Source organism: Pipra filicauda, unplaced genomic scaffold, assembly GCF_003945595.2.
Source record: "Pipra filicauda isolate LSUMZ 115617 unplaced genomic scaffold, ASM394559v2 scaffold62_size3274119_pilon, whole genome shotgun sequence".
NCBI lineage: Eukaryota > Metazoa > Chordata > Aves > Passeriformes > Pipridae > Pipra > Pipra filicauda.
The window spans coordinates 487899-512567 of NW_024104787.1; the positions used below are offsets into that span (position 1 = coordinate 487899).

Here is a 24669-nt window from a genome sequence, read left to right on the forward strand (position 1 = left end):
CATTTTCATACTTTTATTTAAAGGAGAAACTAAGAAAGCTGGAAGAGGAGTAGTCAGGGATGTAAAAATGACGGGAGGTTTTCAAAATCATTAAGATGAATTCATAAAGGGAAAGAAGAACTGATATTCACCAAAATACTGCATAACTAGGACAAGTATTTACAGAAACCACTGCAAGACTGGTGTCACTGCACACAAGACAGTAAAAACTACAAACTTCCATGGTAAAACAATCATCAGGTCTGGGTAAGATAAAGTCAGGGACAGGTTCTAACACTAACTAGTTCTGCATGATGGGGGGGTACTTATGTTGAGAGTAGACTACTGAGGGTGGTCGAGTGCCTGATCTCCATGTTCAGCATCTGCTCTTTCTGAAGTCAGAAAATACATTCCTGAGCCAGCTGGACCAACCCAGCAGAGCATTTCTTACGCTTTTTGAGTTCCAGCTCCACCAAGCACTTACATCTCTTCTCTCATATTGACAAAACTGAGAAAAACATGAAAGTCCCACCCCAAACCAGGAACTGAAAAACAAGAAAGCGGTAGAGCAAGTTTATGGTGTGTAGGAAACAAGCACTAAAAGAGAAAGGTAATCACAACAGAACTCAGAGAGATTCAAATAAAGAGAAGCAATTCAAAACTGTTAGTATTTTTACAATACTTTGTAACCATTTAATGTTCAGAAGTCAACCATTGAGCCTGTAACAGGTACCAAAATCAACTAGAGCACCCTGTTCAAAATAGCCTCATAATAGCAAGCAACCCAATTCCTGCTGGTATCACACACACCCAAAACAGGACAGCCACAGGTAGAGCATTCGCCCCATCTCCTGCATGGCAAGAGTAAAGCATTCTAGTAACAACCTGTAATACCTAAGTCCCTATGGAGTTAATCTTGGGGCAATCGTACCTTATCACACTTGGAATAGAAGGAATAGAAAGTCAACCTTTCAAAACAAAAACATGCACCCTAGGGCACACACACATAGAGTGGAATGGAAATTCTGCTGGCCCTAGGCATGCCTTTTAAAATAAAGTGGTTACTGAAAAAAATGGTCACCACTTATCTGTAGGAGCAGTAAGTTATCAAAATTGGCTGATGTTGCCATGAGGAGTAGCAGTTTGGTAGAATGGAATCTCTGTTTCATATGAGAACATATTTAAAGCCTGAATAAGAATACAGAAAGGATGAAAACCCAGAGAAAACTTTTTGCACCCAAACATTCCTGGGAGATTTTGTGAATGAGGTTTGACAGCAAGAGAAAGCTGGTTTCTCTGGATGTTATGACTACCCTTCACTGCAGTCACTGCAGTAATGTAGAAGTTACACAACCTGCAAGGAAGGTCAAACAATACCAACTCTTCTCAGAGACACCTCCCTGCTGAAAGAAAAAGACTTTATGGTTTGACCCCTTCGGTGATGTAACCTTGTTTTTAGAAATTAAAAAGAAAAAAAATCAACTTGTGTAAATTGCAAACAAAATAAGACACAGAGCAGGTTATTACCACAAAGAATTTCCCAATAACCCAAGAGCTATCAGGAAATTATCCTGAACACAACAGGCAGAAAATACACTCCTACATGCATTTGGTAAGAGTAATTAGGACAATGAATAAATGAATTATGCAAACTAATAAAGGAGCTAGGCAATTTAAATCACAGTCCATTCATTCTCTCCCTTTTCAGAGAAGACTGAAGGAAACCTACAAGGCATATTAAGCAGTTAGCTCTTGAATTACAAAGTACATCGTGCCAAATCACTGCAAATAGTGCGTATTCAGACATGCAAAAGCAGACTGAAAGTTAACCCACTGAAGATGGCTGTGTTATGCACGTTTTAAGAGAAACAAAAGAAAAAAAACAGGAATGAAAAACCTCAGAAAAACATTCTGGCAGTCAGACAGTTGTCACAGGAGTAAATCTATACTCCAGTGATATTTCAGACTTCCATCCTCACTGGACTCTCCATTTTCAGGGCAGGATTTATCTCACAGCAGTTGATGGATAAAAAAGAAAGGCAATCAGACTAAGAGGTTTTTATTATTGGGACTACTGAGCAACTTAGTGATACTCTGCTTTTTCATGTCAAGATTACAGCCCTTCCTGCTCTACAAAAAACGGGACAGGGGGTGTGGGGTGTGGTGTTAAGACACAGAAGAAAGCCCCCAACCCTAGTTGCTGTTTCTGTCAATATCTGACTGAAAGTATCCAGGTCTGTGCTGCAATTACAGGAAAGACGGATGCCTTTAAAAGCATTTCCATTCCCTTTCTAGCAAAAGGAACACTAGATGGTGCTACATTCGTATTCCTATCTTTACCCTCTCAGATGAAGGGGAGCAGCAAGTAAAGTTAAAAAGAAAAAAAACAACTAGTACAGGATAGGTGCCTCCCACCTGTAGCAGCAGAGTGTCACTTCCATACAGTGCTGCCCCAATGTCCACCAATCTTGGGACTTGAGTCTCCTTCTGCCCATTTACCAACAGGAGGTCGACAATCAATAGCTGTAGAAACTAAGTCAGACTGCATTGACTTTTTCTCTTAAATCTTGCTACCAAAACCCAAAATGAATTATTACAAAACAAAAGATCTACAGCAGCTACTGACTCCATTTTCAGGTTTAATACTGTTAGAAAATATGTGTTCCATCAGCACTTTTTGTAACAACTCTTAAAACATTCATAAACAATTTTTTTAAATTAATCAATTGACCTATTTCATTTGCCCTTCTATGCTCAAGTTAGCACAGATTCAAAAGCATTTACTTCCATAACACTTCTGTTACAGCAACTATGAGCTTTGGATAGCTTTACTATCAAATTCTGTGGGAAAGAAGTCTTTTAGGGTGCTGTTCGGCACTCAGACACTATCTTAAAAAAACTGTTCACTACACTGCTTTATGTCACCCAGGCCCAACCCTACAGTGCTCATTCCCTCGGTTATGCCAACATAACTGCTTTTAGGTCACACAGTAGGACAGATCAGAGAGGTGTGATCTAGGTAAAAGTAACTCTCATCTCCCCTCTGACACAAAAACAGAGCAAGGATTCTATCCAGACCAGTAGCCCAAATACCTCCAGTTACACTCGCACAGAAATCTGCACAAGCACAATTCTGAGGTGGTGTGGGGACAAAAAATGTTTAAGCCAACTTCGTTTCCAAGAAAACACACTTAGCACAATCAGAATGTGCAATGCTCTCAGCTACATTACATCTGCTCTTGGGTCCCAGGCAGGAAAGATTGTTCTGCTGAGAAAGAATGCTAAAGTACCTCTCTACTGCCAGCAAACACAAGAGGAAACAAAAACATTAACAGCAACAAAAAAGGAAACAGCAATTATTAAAAATTCTTTGAGCATCGATGGTTCTTCTTGAAAAGTTAAACTGCAAAATGTACACATCATATAATTTATTATTAGATATATTAAAGACAACTCCAATTAATTACCATTAGCTGGTTACATTCCAGAATGCATCACCACACTGTGCCTCAGTTTTCCATTCTTCTCTTAAATGTGTTCAAGCCTTTTATTTGCAAGAATTTTTCCATTTAATTTTACAGTAGGATTTTTCTTAGACTAAAAAAAAATAGATTAATGGATTGTTGAATTTGACTTGACTGTAGAATGAGTCAAGGCTTGGCATCAGAAGAAAAATTATGGTACTTGCAGACTTGATATGAGCAATTTCCTTCCCACTAAACAGTTTAAAAGTGTAAATAGTGCTAACCTGTCAGTCAGAACTAAATAAAGTCTTCATGTTAAAGCCTTATTCCTCTTCAAATATTTATCTTTCTGTTTGTTTTGAGGGTACATGTTGCATACCTGCACATAATACTGACAAAGATTTTACAGAGGGAGTATGAGACCAATTCCTCTCAGCCTACACCCTTTGAGACTTTATAAAACACTGCAAAAAGCTGAAACTCAGAACAATCCTTTAAAAAAAAAAAAACAAACAAACAATCAAACAACCAACCAAAACAAACACAAAAACCATCCAACTGACCGACCAATCAACAAAACACCACTATTTCTACTGCAAGTCTTATCATGTTGTCTGCAGGTCACAAACAGTACAAATCTGCCGCTGTAGAACAGCAAATCCATTTAAAAAGCATTATGGGATCAATCTGTAAAGGATACTTGGCTGACAACTAATAAGCTAGAAGAAAGAGATTGAGAAACTACATCAGGCTTGAAGGAATGTGAAGTAGCAAGAACATGCACTGACCTCCATTTAATGAAAAACATTTTAAAAGTTTTAAAGTAAGAGTTTGTCTTGCCTTTCAAGGAACCATAATCAAGAAGACATCTTGATTCATGCAAGAAGTTAGTTGTCCTGGCTTGTAGTCAGAAACAGAAAAACAAAGGTAAATTCCTGATAACAGGGGAGTGGGGGCTGAGGAGGAAGGGAAACAGGACACAGACAAGAGAACAACTTGCAAGATCCTTTTACAAGGTGTCTGGAAAACAGTTATGCTACCAGGAATGTAGCAGCATGTGATGTGTAGTTTCTAGTTTACCAAACAAGCAAATACCTACATGGCAGTCCAAAGGGTGACCCTTTTATGAACTAACCAGTTAGATCCATGAACACAAGGGAGGAGGGATGGCAAATAAGTTTCTTTAAACAAAAAATTTATTTTACGTAGGAGCATACCTGACTGAAAGTGACTCCAGTGTTAATCCTGCTGCTTGTCTTCTCAAGGGAATCGGGATGGATTTGAGAGCACCTCTGCCCTTCTTTCTATTTTCTTTTTTTTCAGACTATCAACTCTTATTAACCACACAGCAGTTGGGCTGAGCTAAGTCAAGGCATGCTACTAAAGCATCTGTTGATGGTCACCATTACCTAATTCTCTGACCCACGGACAATTCAGAAAAGTAACTCAGGATAAATGCATCTGACAGCCAGTTAGAATGGCCTCAGTCTTATTTCTGGTTTTCTCAGACATTTCATTTCTCCCTTCCACAAACTCTGTTGACTCCTCAAACATTCCCAAAACAACTGACAAGGTCACTTTAAGCTAAAAGAGCTTCACAGCTCAGACAACAAACCATGCATTTGAAATGGAAACTGCCTGTCATTTCATAACCATAACTAAACTGCGTTACAATGATTATTCGAACACAAAAGAATTGGGTCAGCTGACCACATCACTAAGAATCTAATTCTATTTAAAATAACATAGTTCAACACATATTCAATTTATTTATATGAATCTATAATAAGAAGGCATTTAACCTTTCATAAAAGCATGCAGATGAAGCTGTTCTGTATACCTTAACTTTTACAGTTCCAGAACTAAAAATGAAATGGCTTTGAAAAGCAAAAATATGTACAGGCAAAATGTGATGTTAGATCCCATTTCTCCCATTCCTTTTCTCCCACAGAGCAATTTTCTTATCAAGATAAAAATCTAAATTATGTTGAACATTAGGACAAGCATTCCCTGAACTTTAAGCTGCAGTGTTTCCTTCCCCTCATCCCTGACTTGATTTTCCAAAAAAACTTCAAATGGTTCAGCTTCCAGAGTACATAAATATAGTAACCTAGTTTCACAGCTGTCATTGGTCTAGCCTATTTGCAAGAGCCTTAAACCTTACAAAGTGCTTTCATTGAAAAGTCAAGTGCTTATGAAATCACTTCTTAAAGAAGAAAAAAACCCGTGCAGAGTACCAGCAGCATCGTCCATGAACCAGATACCCCACCAAGAGCTCAAGAACAGAAACTTAACCTCCACATCCTTCCCAAGATGAAAGATTTGACTGCTTACCAGTAATGGTGCAGGCATCTCTGTACTCTCTGCAGTCTGGCACATCATCTTCCACCCCTTCACTTACATAGTGCTCCTCGTGGATGCCTGTGTCGCGGGCTAGGACTGCATGATTCGACGGCTCCGAAGGAGGCACAGCGCCGGCCAAAGTGCAGTCGTGCAAAGCTGTGGCGTCCAGCTTGGCAGGTTTCACAGGGTTGTACAACGTGCCATCAGGGGGACCAGCACTGGAGACTGGGTCTGGCTGGCACAGGCAGAGCTCTTTCTCTTTGCTAGAGTTGGCTTCAAGACGTCTGCAAAACACAAAAGAAACGAATGTTCAGTTCAAGCCATTCCAAACAGCATAAATTAGAATAGATAATTTTCTTTTCCTTTAACGTTAGTTTAACCTAACAAGTGCAGCAAATACTAAACCCCCAACACTCTTCACAGAGCAGCTGCCTATCTCTGCACCTTGCACAGTCACGTAAAGTAGAGAAGTGCTATTCCTTGCACCATATTATTTACCAATGGCTGACTAAATAGCCATATTTTTGCCTATCCCAACTTGCAGTAAGCACAGTCCGTTCACCTTGACTCATTCACCAACTTTCTCTTACATCAGCCAAGCAAAAGCTCTATGTAACCCAGCATGCTGTATGAGCCAGGTCATGCAGACAGACTGCAAATCACTGATTGATTTACTGGTACTTTATTAACATTATAATTTGAAATTGACTGATAGTAAAAAAATAATAATAAAAAAAAATTAGAGGCTTATACTATAACCCTATTAGACTTTCCTCACCACTGTGCAACCCTGCACAGCCTGGTCCCTCACTGCCAGACTTGCAGTTGGCACCTTTGCTCACTTTACAGAATACACAGTAAACAGAACTCAACGTGTGCGCTGGGTTAAGACCACTCATTGCTGCTCCCCAGTGCTTCAGCCTCAAACAGGGAACAATGCCCCACAAAGCTGGATACTGATGCTCCCAGCAAGGTTAAATTTGCCACAGAAGCAATGAAGAAAAGCACATTTCCCCAAAAACTTCACCAAATCTTTTGTGTAAGGGACTAAAGGCACTGCAATAACTGGTGGTGTGGTACTGCTTTTGGTTATCAGCAGTGTAAGGAAAGATGCAAATGCTTATTTCTCCTAGCAAAGGAAAATGAAATCACGCGATTACAGAAAAACAGACCTGGGAAAAACAGACTTGAAAGACCTTATACATGTAGTAGCTACAAGGCATAAAGCAGCAGCAGAAGAACAGGCCACACAAGAACACCCACACTACATGGGAAGAACAGAAGGACAGTCAGTAAGAAGACACAATTGCACTTGTTTGCAAGCAGAAGGTGCATATGCAAGTGCAGCAACAGAACATGCTATGTTCAGTGCTTCATTGGGAACCAGATATACAACAGTTTTCTCAAGAATCCTATGAAAAAGGTTCTCCTTAATCTCTAGGAACATGACCAGATAACCTTTTTTTGCTGTTAAAGTTACACTCAGGATTTTAGCACCTTATTTTCTGGCACTTCTAGCCAATAACATTATTGCTTCACCAAGGCATGATGGTATTTCTAGAAACTAATCGCGAGACTCAAGTATTAGTCTCTAAACTATCAAGACGCATATCAGGTATTCCAGACCTTCTGGAAGTAAGCTTCAAAGAAATCTTGCAACAAAGTTGTAATACTGTACCAGCATCATCTATTCTCAAACTATTTTTCCCTTTCAGCACAGGCATAAGAACAAAAAAGCAAAATTCTTTCCCTCTTTCAGAAGGCCTCAACTAGGATATGTTCACACCAAAATCAGAACACCGTAACTGGAAAACAGATGGGCAGTACTAACCTATGGAAAAAACCCCCTCATACACAAAATGCAATTTCATTAAGTTTTCCTCAATGACAGACATTTGTGTTTCTGCATGGGTTCACTCAATCCGGAAACAGTTCTCACACCCAGAGACTCAAAAACTGTATTTTGTAATGATCATAATAGGAATATTATGATAGCTATAGGAACATACTAAAGCAAACGACAAATTTATGATACTATACCCTCATACAAATGGTACTCTACTGTGGTAGCTGCAGGAAGAGAAAGTTTCACTTGAGTGCTTTAACAGAAAGTGTTACAGTTCCCCTGCAGAGCATCCATTATTCCTGTGCTATCACAGTACATACTGAAAAGAACAATGGGGTTACTCGTACTGATTACTTTTAAAATGGTCCCCTTTCAAGTGGCTCCTTTGAAATAACAAGAGGGAGATTACTGATATTAGAAATTAGTTGCTCAAATGAAGTTGGAATCAAAATGAAAATCTTCATTTTTCTCTCCACAATGAAGATAGAAACAATTAAGCTATAAACAAGAAAAAGTACTGGAAATGCACCTACTAACTGATTAGAAGGGCTCTATTTTGTCCTAGCTGCTACCACACATCTTACATTTGTTTTGGGAAACTGTTAGATAAGTCTGTTGTTATGAACAAGGGCACGTCTGGGATTAAGTAACTGAAAGCACTAACAGCACTTTTCAGCTTTTCTTGTCCTCCTCTACCCTCCTCTCCACACCCTACTTCAGCAACCTCGGGAAGGCAGCAATATAACAGCACTACCGAATGAAATAACACTGATAATCAAAGTGTGATTCGTGTGTAAAGTCTTCAAGTGAGTTTTGGGAATCTAAGATCTTGTAACTTTTCTGAACAAATGACATTCAACATCTGACATACCCGATCATCTTTACTCATTCATGACTTTTATCTCCCACACAGTCCTCACCAAAAATACTTCTGGCCAGAACATAACATCCCACTTTGTGTTAGAAGTTGCGTTGAATGAGTTTCACCTCTGCCTTCACCCATTTTAACATTCACTCCACTGAGGTACTATGGAACCAGTTCTCCCCCTACCATAAGCTGCACTCCAACAGCTTCTGCCTTGTCACTGTTAAGAAAGAACAAATGGAGATACACATTCAGAAACAAAAGCCATCAGTGGTCTTCCTTCACACAACTTGTTTCACTGTTGGTAACTTACGGAAACTATAAGCAAATAGAGCTTGAAAACACAAAAAAGCAACAAAATCCAAACCCCCAAACAATTTCCACAAGTCAGTCTGCCTGGTCCTCTACAAAAACACATGGAATGTCTATGTGAGAAAGTCAAATTCTAGATTAAGGAAGAGAATTTGCCTTGATCTTAAAACCCCGTATCACGCAGGAAGAAAAGCCAGCACAAATGCGTATGTCTGCTTCCTTATTATTTAATATCCTTGATTTCCATACACACAGTGGAGAAATGTTGCTCGGACTCTTACCAAATCCACAGAGGCACTGTTTGCATGGCCTCTCTTGCGAGGCAAATATTACCACCTAATCCAGTGGCGCACACTTTTCCTTTAAAGTTCCATTTAAGTCTTCCTATTGCAAAAAATAAAAAGAAACTGCAGCTGAGCAGCATTTACCAGATTGCCAAAACAGCCATTGTAGAAACTGTACCCATGAAATACACAACATTATTATTCTTTAGTCAGTCTCACCTGGATATACAATATTCTTACGCAAGATGGTACAAATTGTTATTGCACTATTTCGTATTTACTCCTTCTGATATGTAAATGAGGATGTTAATTGTTATTGCAGTTTTGTATTTACTCTGGCATTCAAACAAATGTACAGTTTGCAAGTCAGATTATAACTTTTCCTGATGAAAATTCAATGCATTTCATTCCTTCTACTGCATATGCCAAGAGCAGCCTGCATACAGGATTTAAATAACTCCTCTCTCCTACCTAATATGACATAATTCAGATTTCGCCTCAGTGGCTGTATTGCACTATTTCTACCAGTCTAAATACAATGACAGTTTGGGGCCAATAAACAGAACTGGGACTAAAGAAATACTTAATTAGGAATGTTTGAACTTAATCCTTCAGCGTAAAACTGTTTGCTGAAAAAGCACAATTCCCTTCAGTTTATCATCTAAACCTTTTTAGCACAGGTCATTTTACTCTGAAAAAACCCTTATTTGTCAGTCGTTTGTTAAAGGCACTCATTTCAACCCTGCACTTCGTAAGAGCAATCACATAAACACAAAAACTTGCTCCTGCACACCTCTTCTGAAGAATGCTCAGATTTTTTGTCTAACCCAATAAATGCTTAAAACGGAGCATTTGCCTGATTCCTGTATGAAGACCTTAAATTCTATAAACGGCCAACAGCATTATAATCTATTAGTACACCTACACAATAGATTGGACTATGACTGCAGTGTAACTAAGACTTGATCAAGAAGTACATTGGGTACTTCTTGTATATACTTACAGGTATACTGTAAGTGTACCTGTGGCAGCCCAGATTACAAAAGGCAAAAGTTCAAAGCTAATGGACACATTTACATCAGCCAAGACATGAGGGTTTTGAGGTAAAAAAAAAAAAAAAATAAATCTCCACATCAGTCAGCCATTTCCGGGTTCTAGACATGAAAAAAGGTTAGTTAATTTTTTAATTTGCAGTGTTTTGTGGGGAGAGGGTTGAGTTTCATGCACCAGAAATTTCATATACAAGCAAATAAAATAAACCATTCGCTTTTTCATAGCCATTTGAAATAAACTTTTTCTGCATTTAGCATTAAACACATTAAACACTCTAAAGCTAAATATATAAATGACTTAAAGTAATCCTTCTTCCTCCACCAAAAGCAAAAGAAGATATAGAGTTATTCAGCCATGTGCCTACCCACAGCCCAGCAGTGCCAACAAATACATTATCTGTAATCTTGCAACATTATTCTTATCGCCATCTTGGATTGCAACAGGAGCCATTTACTGCAGTCACAAAACAGCTGGAACTCCTACAACTAATGTGCTATCCAAGGGCCACAAGCTGCACCCTACGGTGATCTTCTGATTATAATCTTCCAAGTCATCCTTTTGCTGTGCGTACTCTCATACAGAATTTAACTATGCTGTTTGGTTTAGAGCAAAAGCAAAACCATTTACTGTGACCCAGCTGGTTTTCCAGAACAACTGTGGTGCACATGACTCAATTCTCTTTTGAGTAAGAGAATCTGAAAACTCTGCTCCAAGACGGACTTCAAATGTTACCTGCTGTCTAACAGGGACAGGAAACTTCAAGCAATCCCATGGCTACATCACTGCAAGGTCATCTGGCGTGTACCTATTAAATTTCCTCCTTCAAGAAGCTTCAAACTGCATAGGTAAGTGGGGACAGTAAGCCCAAGGTGACAAGCTAAATCTAATCTAAACTAACCCACACAAATCAGTAATAAAGATTTAAGAAGCCTCAGTGTTTTGATCTACCCACCCATCCCTACCAACCAAAGTATTTGCTAATTCAGACAGAACCACAGGGTATCAAGGGACTGAGAAAGCATTCTACTTTTTGCATCTGCCTGGAGCTACAGAGCTCTGATCCTGTATTCTCATTTACTAATTTACTAATTCTCATTTACTAAGTACTAACTGACAGTTAAACACTTCAAAGAGTTTTAGAGTGTGCAAATTCTTCCCTTTTATCTACTTGCAAGAGTTCCACCAAAAATATTCTTCCTGTTTTGTACATCACTTTGTAAATCCATGAAATCCATGAAACGCCTCTGTTTTGCTAAGTCTGGTAAGTTTTACTAAGTTGTTTAAAAACAACCCTCAAGCTTCTTATTCACACATAAAAAAAATTCTTTAGATGCAAAATTCCCCATGTAGACACTGGAACAAATCAAAGCTAGTTTATATGTCTACCTAATCTGTGAAACAGATAAACATACTGGCCTGCCCTTTTTATTTGGGAAAATAATTGACCAAAGCAACTTAATAAGACTTGCTTCAAGCATTCAACTTGTTTATTTCTTTACTAATTCACATTTTGCATCTACAAAAGTTGCCTTTTTTTTTTTTTTAAATTCAAAAACCATTTCTCAGTGGGTAGGTTCAAAAGCCAGTCAAAATGCTTTCTTCGATTTAAACACACTTTGTCAGACTATAAAGAAACAACCATTTGCAGAATGTCTGCCTTTCAAACACATGCAGAATGCTGACTGCTTAGTTAAACCTCCAACTCAAGGGACATAAAGAGGCAAAGAGTCATAGATGAGTGACAGAATGTGAGAAGCAGTTTATTTACCTTCAAAATCATGAACACAAGTACTGAATTTCTCATGTAAAAATTAAAGGGACAAGCATCTCGGACAACTCCAGACTATATCCTTCTCCAAAATTTTAAAGCCATTCAAGGTCCTTTTACAAACATTCTGTCTAGATTTCCTAGCCATATATTACATTCAGACTATATTCCACACTTTTTCTTTGTTTGGCATTTTTCTTCTCCTTCATAGTGGGGTTAGGAACTCTTTGGCCTAGCCAAATGCAATCTTGCAGGAAAGTATCAACACCCAGTGTCTACGTCGTGCTATGAAGGATCTTCTCAGGTATCTGTCTCCCTAAAGAGGGTCTCTTCTGCCTATGAAACCATTAAAGAGCATTTTCAAGCTAGAGATTTGAAGGGGTTTTAAAACCAATTTTTATAAAGCCTCATAACTGACAAATATTAAGTTGATGAAGGCATCCAAAACCAGAACAATACCTGGTTAACTGCCAGTGGCATGGTAATGTCATTTGCAATTCAAAAGTCACCACCAGAGAACAGAAGCCAAAACAGCACCAGTAATAACCAAAAAACTGCTTAAGCCATAGTATAACCATGTACAGCATAAAATCTTATCCTTCAAAGGTCCCCAAAGCTGCTGCTATGACCTTGTTTGGCCTTGTTTGACCATTAAGTCATCAATCAAGACACTCATGTTTTCTCAAAAAATAATAAAATCAAAACACCACAAATAATAAGCCTCTTAAAGGAAGAAAAAAAAAAAATGAAGGAAAACCACCCCGCTGTACTCCACAAACCAAAGTTTCTCACCACGAGGATTTGGCCTTCAGAAGGAGCCCATCAGTCTCTTCTCCCCTAAGGCCAAGGGACAGTGGAAGCACACTGTGAGACAAGCCCTGGGTTTGACCTTAGCAGCTGTGAGGGCACAAGTGTGCTCTCCCCCTGCTTTATGTAACACTGCCCCTCTTTGCTCTGAGTTCCTTCAGGCAAGTATTGCAGGGTTCTATAAATAGTTCTTCCTCATGTAAGGCTCACATTACACTGGGAGCTTTTACAGCTCCCTCTCCTTTTATTAAATATAGGCCAAAAAAAGTGCCCTCCTCACTCATCCCTGCTCTCAGTGAACAAAAAATACCTGAAAACAGTTAAAAATAATTAGTGCATTGCCTTTCCTGCAACACATCATGCTGAGAGATCTTAGCTAGACAAGCTGCATACCTGTCTTGGAAAGGGAGAACTGTTCTATCACCAACACTAGTACAGAGTGTATGTGAACTGTATGTGCCAGCAAAGAAGGAATTCTTCTGGAAACAAAGCAAAGGTCAGAGGTATGGCAATGCAAAGTATAAACACCTCAAACATGTACTTTCTTTTCATATCCATGCACGTGCAAGGTGCTCACTGAGGTAGATCAATGCAAGATGAGTCCAAAGGGCATGGACCAATACTTCCTGAAGATGAGGAAAAGATATAACAACTTAAAAAAGCAAAATAAAACAAAAAACAAGCCACCAAATAGTTTAGGGTTTAGGGTGCTGTTGCATTTAGTATGTATGGACTCCTGCCTCATACACAGCCAATGTACAGGTTAGAATACATGAACATCAGCTTCAGTACTTTAACACAATATCTACAGCATATCTCCTCATACTGATAAACAAAAAGGGCAGGCACCAAAGACTTGTCAAAGAGTTTAGGTATGGGGAAAACCTATTACACCAACAGCAAACCAGGTCCTCAAATAATATGGGTGGCAACAGTGATAACAGAAACCTGAAAAGTTCTTGTTATTTATAGACCACAAGAGCATGAAACTCCCCACTTCTCAAAGATTTTCAAATGACAGTTTTTCCACTAGCTGGGAAGAGCTGTGGGATGACCACAATTTGTCTGAACTGCAGCAGAGGACATAACACCACTGTCTCCACTCTTGAGTCCTGAGCTCGCTTTCTATCCACAGGAAGAATCAGCAAGAGCACTTGACCAGAAGCAGAGCAGAGCAGAGAGTCACAAATGCACTACACATACGTGAACTAGGTACTAGTAAAGGGAAAAACAAAAAAAAAAACACAAGAACCCACTGAACAGTGTCTAGGCCTAAGATAGCATGAAGTAAGTAAAGATATTCAAATTAAAATGTGTTACCATTCCAAGCTAAAACCCTGATTAGCAAGCCAAGCCATACCTTCTTCCTCAGGACCACAATAAAGAGCAAGGGAAAGCAGTGAAAACAGCCAAAAGACCATGTTAATATTTTGGTTTCCCACCACCACTACTACTGTTTAATCAAAAATACAGTTGACCTAATTGCCAGCAAGTTAGGGTCAGGAGTTTTAGTCAAGTAACTCTAAACAAAGAACAGACTAGCTCAAACCAAATATTTATCATGGTTTAAAACCTGGGGGGGATTTTAATCTTGTTTTGCATTACTATTGTTCTTCACCTATTACAGGAGGAATTTTTAATTTCTCCCCCTCCACAATGACATTTAAAAGTATACATAGACTTGGTATAATTTAAATTTAAAAAAAAATGCGGCTTCACAGGATTGGAAAAGTGTCATTATTTCAAATTTTAATAGCTGTCCTTCTGAAAATATTTACAGAATTAAGACTGCTGTTTTTCTCTACTGTTTCTTATTGCCCAGAGTCAGTGAGAGCAGGAGGGGAATAAAATTCCTCCCAAATTGCCCTAAAAAAACCCCAAACCAAAACAAACACAAAACTCAAAAAAAAAATCAAAACCCACATACTATACCTCCTGTGCCCTGATCCACTTATTTTCAGGCTGAGTTTATTGCTTTGGACTAAGCTGAATAATTATATAAAAAGTTGATTAAAAAAAACCCCCAACAATCAAATCAAAACCCAGTCTATTGAATAAGGACATCACTTTTTTTTTTTTTCCCCAGAAATTAAGAAATTAAAGTATCCTTTTACTGCTAGAGAAAATTTTAAATATAACTATGGGAAACTTACCTCCAAGGACAGTCAGACAACCAATTCCTGCTCTGAGTAGGATGCTAAGATGATCTGCTTTGGTTCACTAGCATCATTGGCCCTCACTTCCTGGCAGCAAGCCTTCCCACGTGCTCCAGCAACTGGCATAATCCAGTAAGAACCTACATCATCTTCAAGGTTGTCTTACAACCCTACACGTGCACAGAGTTCCTCAAAAACTATCCCACAATTTCTTAACTGGCTGTTAATAGATCTGGGCTTCATATCCATTTTTTTTTATCTTTGATTAGGTGTATATGGGAGCAATGCTTTCCACCACATACTATTTGTTTGAGAGGCCATGAGTGAACTGAACCCAACTCTTGTCATGAGCTCTATAATCATAGCCCCTCTCGGAAGCTTTGGCTGGGGGAATGCAGATCACAGCCCTTCTCAGCCAAGAGAAAGCCAGACCTCCAATACTTGTGGATACCTGAGCCTCACGAGTTCACTTTAGGTACCAGTGTTGAGGAGTGACAAAACAAAGCAACAAATTCCTTAATAACCCAGCAGTCCTGGGCCTTATACCAAAGCCTTGGTCACATGGACTTCCCAGCAACTGGGGCATGTGCTGCTGACTAATGAGGGCGCATCTCAACACACACCATTCCAACTCAGGACTGCTTCCCTTCTGCTCCCCTAGGGGCTCATGGCTACAGCAAAAGAAGGACATTTCACAGCCCTTCTCAAAACACTACAATGTAGTTTAAAAACTGGCACAATTATTCTGTCAAGTCATTTTTCTGCTTCTAAAGTTTGTGTGTAAACACAAAGAATAAAATAGGAAAATAAGAATTTGCTGTTTAAAGACTGCTCCGTATAATCAGTATATTACCATATATATGTGTCTGTGTTCTTGGGAACCCAGAAATGTTTATCTTAACAACAGGCTGTGGAATTTTAGGAAACTGAGCCAATTATCCATGGCTTAGTGCCATTAAAGACGAAGTCATACAAGCAAAGATTTTAGAACAGAGTCTTTTAGAATTCCAGGGGCATTAACATGAACGTAGCAAGAGCAAAGCTGTGCTACAGTATTTACGCACACGCACAAAAAAAACACCAACCCCGAAAAAAACAAAACAAACCATCTCCTTACAAGGGAGAACTACACAAGAGCACAAGTTAGAGAATAAAAATGCAAATTAAATGCAATACATGCTCAGTTTTTGCTCCATTTTCAGTCTACAGTATCTTACTTAGATACAGAATGAAGCTGAAATCCAGCATTGTGGCTTTCCCCAAAGGACCACAGAAATAAAAATTTGGATTCACTCAATACAGATGAATCAAATTCTTCCAAACCATTTGGAAACTGACTTTGGAAAATACTTGTGATAACCATTAAACATGATGCGTTCTGAAGTTGTCCTTAGATTAATTCCTGTGTGCATGCACATATTCTCCAAAACACACAACAGATAGTACTGGACACTGAGCCTCACTTAGTCACCAGAGCAATAAGAAAGCATTTGACCAAACTGCCCTGACAGCTCCTGCTGAATTGTAAATCTCTACTGATGGAGACCAAAAATTACTCTAAGTGTACTAGACAAGCTGACCTGCTTACCATCAGTCAATTCAGTTCCCCACTTATCAGCGTGCCTTATGACTTATTCATATCTTAGCACCCAGAAAGAATTCTGAATATACCAACAGCCTCGGGCAAGCAACCCAGCCACCTCTCCATGAGGAAAATCATTCTTTGACAAATCTTATTCCTATATATCAGGTATTTTATTCTTTGTGTACTCTAAAACCTAATTAGAAAACTGAAATTTCTCTGAAAGCGAAATTTTTCACTCTAGTATAAAAAGCAACCCTTGCTTGGGCAGTAAGAGGAACTGAACTAATTCAGTAAAATATTACAGACACTTGATAAATGTAAAAGTGCACAGAACAACGTGTAGGTTCACAGTGTTGGAAGACACAGCATTTGAACCACTTCTTTATTCCACTGAAAAATATAAAAATATCACTAAAATTCCCTGCCTCCAGCTTAAAAAAAAGCCTCTCTCAAAACAAGTATTTTATGATGCTTAGAAATGTCTTCCTTCAAAATGTTTTTTCATGACCTAACTTGGCAGAGCAATGGTCCTATAAGCCTCAGAACTACAATTAGAATTCATTTTCCTTGACTCATACATACTCTAGCACAAGCAAAGTTATCATTCCCAACACTCAGTTTCCTCAGACTAACGGTAACATTTTAGTCAGCTTTAAGAGTGGAACATCTTCTGGACTTTAAGCACCCACAGTTACATTTGAAGAACATGATAAGTTTTGACACCATAGGAAAGTATCAGTAAAGCCAAAGTAATAGCCTTATTTCACACTCCTGGCTTGTGCATGAAGAAGCAAGCTTCTCTCAAGGGAGATGTGAAAGACTCAGATTTCAAGATCAACAGGTAAAATGAAAAGCAAGGCCTACAAGTACAGTCCTGAATATAAGCACAGGATTTCCTGAAAGGAACAGATCTCTCTACCTCTGTAGATCTCTCTGTAAATCCTCTGTATAGACTGCTCTTCTGACATACAAACTGTTATTTGAGCTAAAGACATTAAAAAGGAATGAAGATTTGACAAATGAAACCAGTAACATTAAAAACTGCTTTGAGACACATCCTCATTATTTCATTATTTAAGCCTTCATTAATTTTCAGTTATCTGTCCAATATGTTCTTGCAGCAGACCTCAGAGATTTATCATATCTTTTTTACTGCAAGAGAGGATATGAAATTCTCGTTGATATTGAAGAAGGTCTGGAGAGCACCTCCTTGCAACTTAGTGTGGCAGACAGGAAAAAATGAACTTGCATAGAAAGGGCTGCACATCACATCATTAAAAGATAGAAGAGAAAAGGTTTTTTTCTCAAATTTCTATGTAGGCACTGACTTACCTGAGACAAAGTCAACCTACTTAACTCCTTTTACAGTTCATGTAGAAAAGCTTTGGATTTAAATTTAGTCATGCTTTAAACATAAGCAAGGTGAAATATTATACTGTATCTGCCTGAGGGTTTGGGGTCCAATAGAATTTTCAGCAAGAAATGCTGAAATAACATTAAAAAGTACACACAATAACGGCAAAGATCTCCAGGCCATCACTTGCCTCATACAAATAACAGTTTTAGTTTTGTTTAACAAATTCTCAGTCATCCTTTTTTCAGAAGAACATAGCAGTCCAAATGGTTCATGCAGCAGTTCAAGCAAAAAAGACTGTATTCTAAAGTGAAAATTGAAGTATTTCCCCTACCAGGATGAAGGGAAATAAATATTGTAGCTGCTCCTAGTGCAGAGTAGAGATGTGGCTACACTAGACCACCCTTATTTCCCTTGCTGTTCCAGATCCAGACTTGGTTTTCAGAAATACACTGTTTATTCACCTGTACCAACTGCAGGGTTCAGCAAAGACACAACTCTCAGTTTCTACTAAGAACCATCTTCTGTTCTTCTCTGTAAAATATTCTGCCATCATTCTGAAAATGTCTCTTTACAATATTCCATTCTGTCTTTTGTGTGCTTTTATGTCTCTGTAAGGTCCCGTGGCTCAGTTTTCATACACCTATCCCTCACCATGGAAACAGAAAAGGAAGAAAAATATAAATGAAGCATGTGCATTCTATTTTATTAAATATATAAAAATTCATCACCAAAATACCATACTGATATTCATCATTAGGTTGGAATCTCCACGGCCAAAACAGGAAGCACAGATAAGTTTCCCGTGACTCAAGCCTAGTAATAATTCCCTTGTAAACTTCCATCATCACCAACACCAGCAACTGACAGGTCAAGGCCAAAATAAGCCACTGTCCTGTAGTTTAAAAAGGCAGCCAGCTTTTAACCAGCAGTAAATCTAGCACAGCCCCTCTGGGGAAAATGTCTTGGTAGTGACAAGCTGCACCACAACCTTCCTGGAGCTCTTTAAACAGATACACAGATTTTCATGGTAGGTTTGCAGTTCCACAGCTCAAGCCCTTGCTCCAAAGCTTCTGTTCAGTCCAGACTCCACAGGCACCAACACCCACACCAGCTGCCTGCACAGCCCCTGCCCACAGCACAAAGCATCTCTGTGCAATTCGAGTAAGGCCAACATTTTCTCAGCAGGATGAGACAGTGCTCAAACACTCTCTTCCTAGGCCTCACTCTACCTACACTGACGGCAGTAGAAACACGAAGGTTTATTAATAAGCAGGCGGAAAAGGTCAGCAACTTGACTTGGATCCATGACTTTCTAGGCTAAGATAGTTGCACAGTATGCCAGACAGGTCAGATAAGAGACCAATTCTGCCAGGGCAGACTATGAGCCTGCATGGAAACACCACAGAATAAACCTATATGGCCTCCCATAGATTCCAAATGCCAAATGAGTGCTGATACAGCCAGGTCAATATGGAACAGAAGGGTTTTTTACAACTCCTACTCATTTCCATTAATTCAGGCTAAATCTATGGTGAGGTAGGAAAACAGCGTAAAACAAGTCCAGGAACAGACAACAGATCACTTAACAACTGGCAGTACACTCTGGGGGGATTTTTTGGGAAGTTTTCTCTGTCAAACTTTTGCATAATACTGCTATTTCATAGATTTCCATTCTTCCACATTCTTTACATTGTGTTCAGACCTGAATGCACTGAAGAACAAAGCTGTTCATTAGCTTTTCAAAGGGCCCTACATAGAGATACCAATTTATAGTGCAATTAAGAAACCACACAATCCCCAAACATACAGCTAGAACAAAGATCTTGCAACTACAGTGCATATGTGAGTTACTGGCACGGTGTTTGGCTGCAGGTTTCTGAATTCAGACATATTTTTCCTCTTTTTGCAGTCATGCATCACAACTATGTCACTGAAGGTATATGAATCCATTCTACTCAGTTCCTTGAATTTACTTATTTATTTACAAATCAAGTTAAATATAATGCAGGATGTGTGTTAGTGCACAGTGGTAGAGTATATTCCTAGAGATGAAGGCAGGAAGGGAATCTGAGCATGCTCTACCCTTGCTCCAAACACACATGAAGGTAATACAGCTGCACAGTGTTTCCAGGACAGTCACAGTGCTAAGTTAAAGGCAACTAGAGAGGACACTGACTCAATGACTTTTTATGTTCCTCAGCACAACCATCAGGCTCAGCAGAGAGGCATATGCCATCAAGTCTTTAAAACCAAATACTTAAAGGTTAGCTACCATAGTACAGTTTGCATTCATCACCAATTCCCCTTGCTGCATGACAAAGGGCACCACCACAGCCACCAGGTTTTAACCATTATGGTCTGTGCTCTTCAGACAAATTACAAACAGCTGTAAAAATAAAACTGAACTTTAGCTAAACAAGTTTGCAAATTACCCAGTGTACATCCCATGTTCTACCTGATGGTGGGCAGGAAATACTTGAGTCAACAAAACTGATGTGCCATATGCAGAATTTTCCTACAAACATCCTATACAGACAGAGTTGCACCACTGGATAGAGCCCCCAAAAATCCATAAAACCGCATAAGTAGCATGAAAGTCTGCAACCACACAATACTGTGAGCAGGACCAACGCTACCAGGCAAAATGAAGAAAGATAATATTCAGCAGGAACCCATCCTGACTGGTGAGAGGAAAGAAAGACAAATGTTTTGAAAGTTATTTTCAACTGAGAAAAGGAAAAAAGGAAGTTTTTCCATTTAAGATAAATGACACTACTCTGATATGAATGTATGGTGGAACATTTAAAACCTAACACCAAATAGTTAGGTTTTTCACTTCAGCATGCCTGCAAGCCCTCTATTGCATGGAGTGTTACTTTATGAACACTGTCAGTACCAACTTACACAGCCCACCTTACTTTGTCTTTGGTGTCCCACAGCAATGAAACACACATCACTGAAATGTGTCTGCTATGTGGCAGCATTCCCAGGTATGTCATTTAGAGAAGTCTCACACCACTCTGAATCCCATTTTAAAGTTCTCCACCCACAGATTTTATTTGCAAAGATAAATGTGAAAGTGAAGAGAAATGCATTCACTCAGACATGCACATGGAGACTGTAAGACTGGCGATGACCTTTGATTTTAGCACTAAAAGAAAACACATTAAAAATAAGAAAAAGGAAGGGAGGAAACAAAAAGCACAGCAATGTACCTGGGGGAGTCTCACTAGCTATTCTGACACCCACAAAAAACAGCAGCTTTCCTGCCCCAAGTTCATAAGGCAGCACATAAGCACATAAACTCGTGGGCCCTCTTTTGCTTTCTGCTGTTTTTCTACCTCAGAAGTTTTTCTGCATAATGGTTCTAAGAAAAAAATGGATAAAATTGAAGCTCACAGGGGTTCTATATAAAATCCTAAATATTAAAAAGCTGCTTGTAGTTGAGTATTTTGGTCAAAATAAAGGTTCCACAATTTATAACAATTTCCTTTTTCAGTGGCACTGTTGTCTACATCAGCTTTCTCTGGTTACTGTGCAAAGTCTGGCACAAAAGCCAACGTAAGGCATAAATTAATGTAACTCCTACCTCATCCAAAATGTCTCTTAGCCTTTCCACTAACATAGCGAAGAGCAGCACTTCTGGGATTCACTGTATTAAAAGGTGTCTGTTGAGATCCAGGCAGCCCTTGAACATCATCACAGTGAAAACTGAAGTTCCCACCCATGCTTCTACTGATTTTCCCTCAAAAAACACAGATATTATTTCTAGACAAACAGAAGTGAACAAACCTGACAAATGTGCCTTTTATTTGCAAGTTACCAGGAAATAACAACATAGTCAAAAACAGAAAAACACAGTTGGGCATGAAAGGCACCGTTTTCTCCCCTCCCATTCCAAACCATTGGCAGCTCCCTTCTACAGCTCTCAACCAGGGCTGTGTCCCTCAGTGACTCTAGGAGTCTAACCAGACTGCTAAAAATAGCTTCTCAACTACAGGACATGCACATTATCGGGGAAAACATTTCTGCGAGCCTAGTAACAGCCCCACAGCTCAGTCTGATGACACGAGAGCCTGAAAAGGAAGACTAAAGAATGGCTTGCAGAGTTAGGGAAGCCTTTACTACATGCCCACCACGTCCATCACAGACAGAACACATATTTTTTACCCTAGGTGATAGATACTTTATAGGCAATCTCAGAAAGCTGAGGGGTTTTGCATCATAAGCAATACTGACTAAAATCTGAATACTCCAGAAACACACTGATAATTTGAAGTACACTTAAATACATATTATTTGGCAATTCAGCAGTCTTCCATGATTGTTTCTCTGGAAGCCTTCAGAAGCAACATGTAACAATGTATGTAACATTTTGTAGGCAAGCGCAACCATCTCAACATTCAAAGTTATTTTTTACGCCCTAAAACAGCAATAAAACAGACTGGGGAACTAAAAGGTTTGCCCAGGTCACTTTTGTATGGATATCTGTGTTGTGGGTTCTGTCGCTTCATTGCATGCTGTGATTGCTACAGAAAAATGTACATGAGATCATTTACTACCTGAAGTCCTGGGCTAAAGAATTAAAGGCCAGTTATGCAAGGCATGTTTCCATCAAGCCTTGAGAAGGGTGAATAATTCTGATGGTACTTAATTAATCAAATAGAATGTTTTAACACCAAAAACATCCAGTTGTTTGTTCATCTTAAAAAAGAAAAATCATCTTGACTCACTGCAGCTGTATTGGCAATTTTTTAATTCAAAAGGAACTCGCCATCTCTCAGAAAAACACAGAAAAAGCAAGCCAGACTTAAAAACTTCATACACAAAACTGCCCTCCCCGTATAGATGACAAACTTCTGCAAGTACCACCACCCAGTGCTACCAGAGAAGAAGTACTGTGACTTACCCAAAAAGGATGAACAACAGAGTTCTTGTGTCATTACAGCAAAAACTCTGCAACCGACCACTAAAAGCCTTGGTCTGTCTCTTATTCCCAACCTTATTCTATATGGCTCATCAAAGTTATCTTTGTTGGCTGAGAATTGAAGTCGTGGAACAATCACAATCAGTTTAAAAAGTTTTTGAACATGGAAGTGTCCTACTCACTCTATCTCTGGCTTTGTAAGGATGTTGAGGTAATTCAGTTGTTCACATGGAGGACAACACTCTAGCTTTCATAATGTTACTTCCCAAACTGAATTCTCCAGTTATGAAGTTACAGATCCATAAGTACGATTACATGTCATAAATGGTGATTGCATTAAGGACTGTAATTTTAGCAAGTCTCGGAGTGATATCAACACTACCCACTCCAGACTTTGAACATATCTTCAGAAGCATTTTTTCTTGGTAGTTCAAACTCCCAACTCTTCCAGACCAACAGTATAATTTTATCCCAAATAAATTTCTGTTAAGAGTTGAAGTGATACTTGAAAACATAATTTTTTTAAAGCAAAGATTTAGAGTGTGGATGGGTTTTTTCCCAAGCCTGATAGAGATTTTAGCAAAGCACAACTTTCCATGGCTACTGTAAACATACAGGGAATCCACTTGTCCATTTGTTTTTCCCATGACATTTTCATCAGAGAGCAAGTCACATCAGTTACAACTGTGACTTTCCTACTGATGTCTTGTTAATGACCAGGCAAGAAACAAGTTTTCTGAACAGAGTTAAAAAATTACTGTGCTGTTGATGTAATAGTTATAATTTGAAGCTACACTATTGGGAAATATACAAGTAAACTAGTTCTAAAGCACAACTTACAAAAAAAAAAAAAAAAAAAAAAAAAAAAAAAAAAAAAAAAAAAAAAGAGTAGAAATCCCAGTGAACTTGCATCTTTCTTTAAGAGAATCTGACTGATTACAGACTTTGCCATTTCAAGATAAACACTTAAACTCACATTTGTCTTCTTCTGTTTTGTTTTACATTGGAAGGAAGGCACTGAGAAGGTCATGCATCTAAATTAACTTACCTGCTTTCCTCTCAACTTGGAGACACCTACCCTACCGCATTTGTCTCTCTCACCACTTCAAGAACTTCCCTTATGGAAAGAAAAAGAAGAGCAATGTTCAAGAGTCACCAATGTTCAATGCTTCTCAGCAAGCAGAAGGATATCCTAACCAGATCCACTACTTGTTTAGCTTGTTATCAGGAGCAGTACCAAAAAAGTTTACTTAGTAAACTTTCAGACTCCACTGAAAACTGACTAAATCAGAACAAGTGTCAACACTGAAAGGCCAATTTTCCTTCATTCTCCTGTTACAGTTTGGTGTAGTTGTGCAGTAACAGCTGCCAATTAACTGCATTTCCTGAGAATAAAGAGTGAGGTTAAGGGAGGGAATCAAACAAACAATCTGACCAGGAACAAATAAAAATAAGCTCAAGGTCTCTTATATCAATACATGTCTATATTGGAGTTTCCACATGATATCTGAGCTATCTATATTAAGCCTCTCCGGCCAGTCTTCCACTAAATTAAGCTCTTGAGTGGCTTAAAGTTCACATGATTTTTAGAGGCTATCTAGACAGCTATTCTTTCTGCATCTTCTCTACTGAAAGTTTGTCAGCTACATTTTTCACCTTCAGTTCCAGTTCTCTGATGAAACCTTACATGTATGAATTCATGTGACATCAGGAAGCACATTTCATCTCTTTCAGAGAAAAAGGATTTCAGAATGAGGTGAGATCAAAGGCAAAAGTATCCCAGTTGATGAGAAAAATGATTTCAGTTTTTGAAAATCTAACAACATGGAAAAAAAAAAGGTGAAATACTCTCCTATCACTTCCGATCCTCAGGTTTTCCCAGTAATTCCTGTACAGCCCCATGATGACTTGAAGGCAAGCTGT

The 24669-nt window shown here is 38.8% G+C and overlaps 1 protein-coding gene across 2 annotated transcripts in view; it reads right to left on the reverse strand.

The window, feature by feature from the left end:
* The window catches only part of TRAK1 (trafficking kinesin protein 1), an 83273-nt gene extending 77203 nt beyond the window's left edge, over positions 1-6070 (reverse strand). For both annotated transcript variants that reach the window (XM_027718946.2, XM_027718947.2), the window contains exon 1: positions 5778-6070. The gene's annotated coding sequence lies outside the window, so the exon portion shown is untranslated. The remainder of the gene's footprint in view (positions 1-5777) is intronic.
* Positions 6071-24669: the final 18599 nt, after the last annotated feature.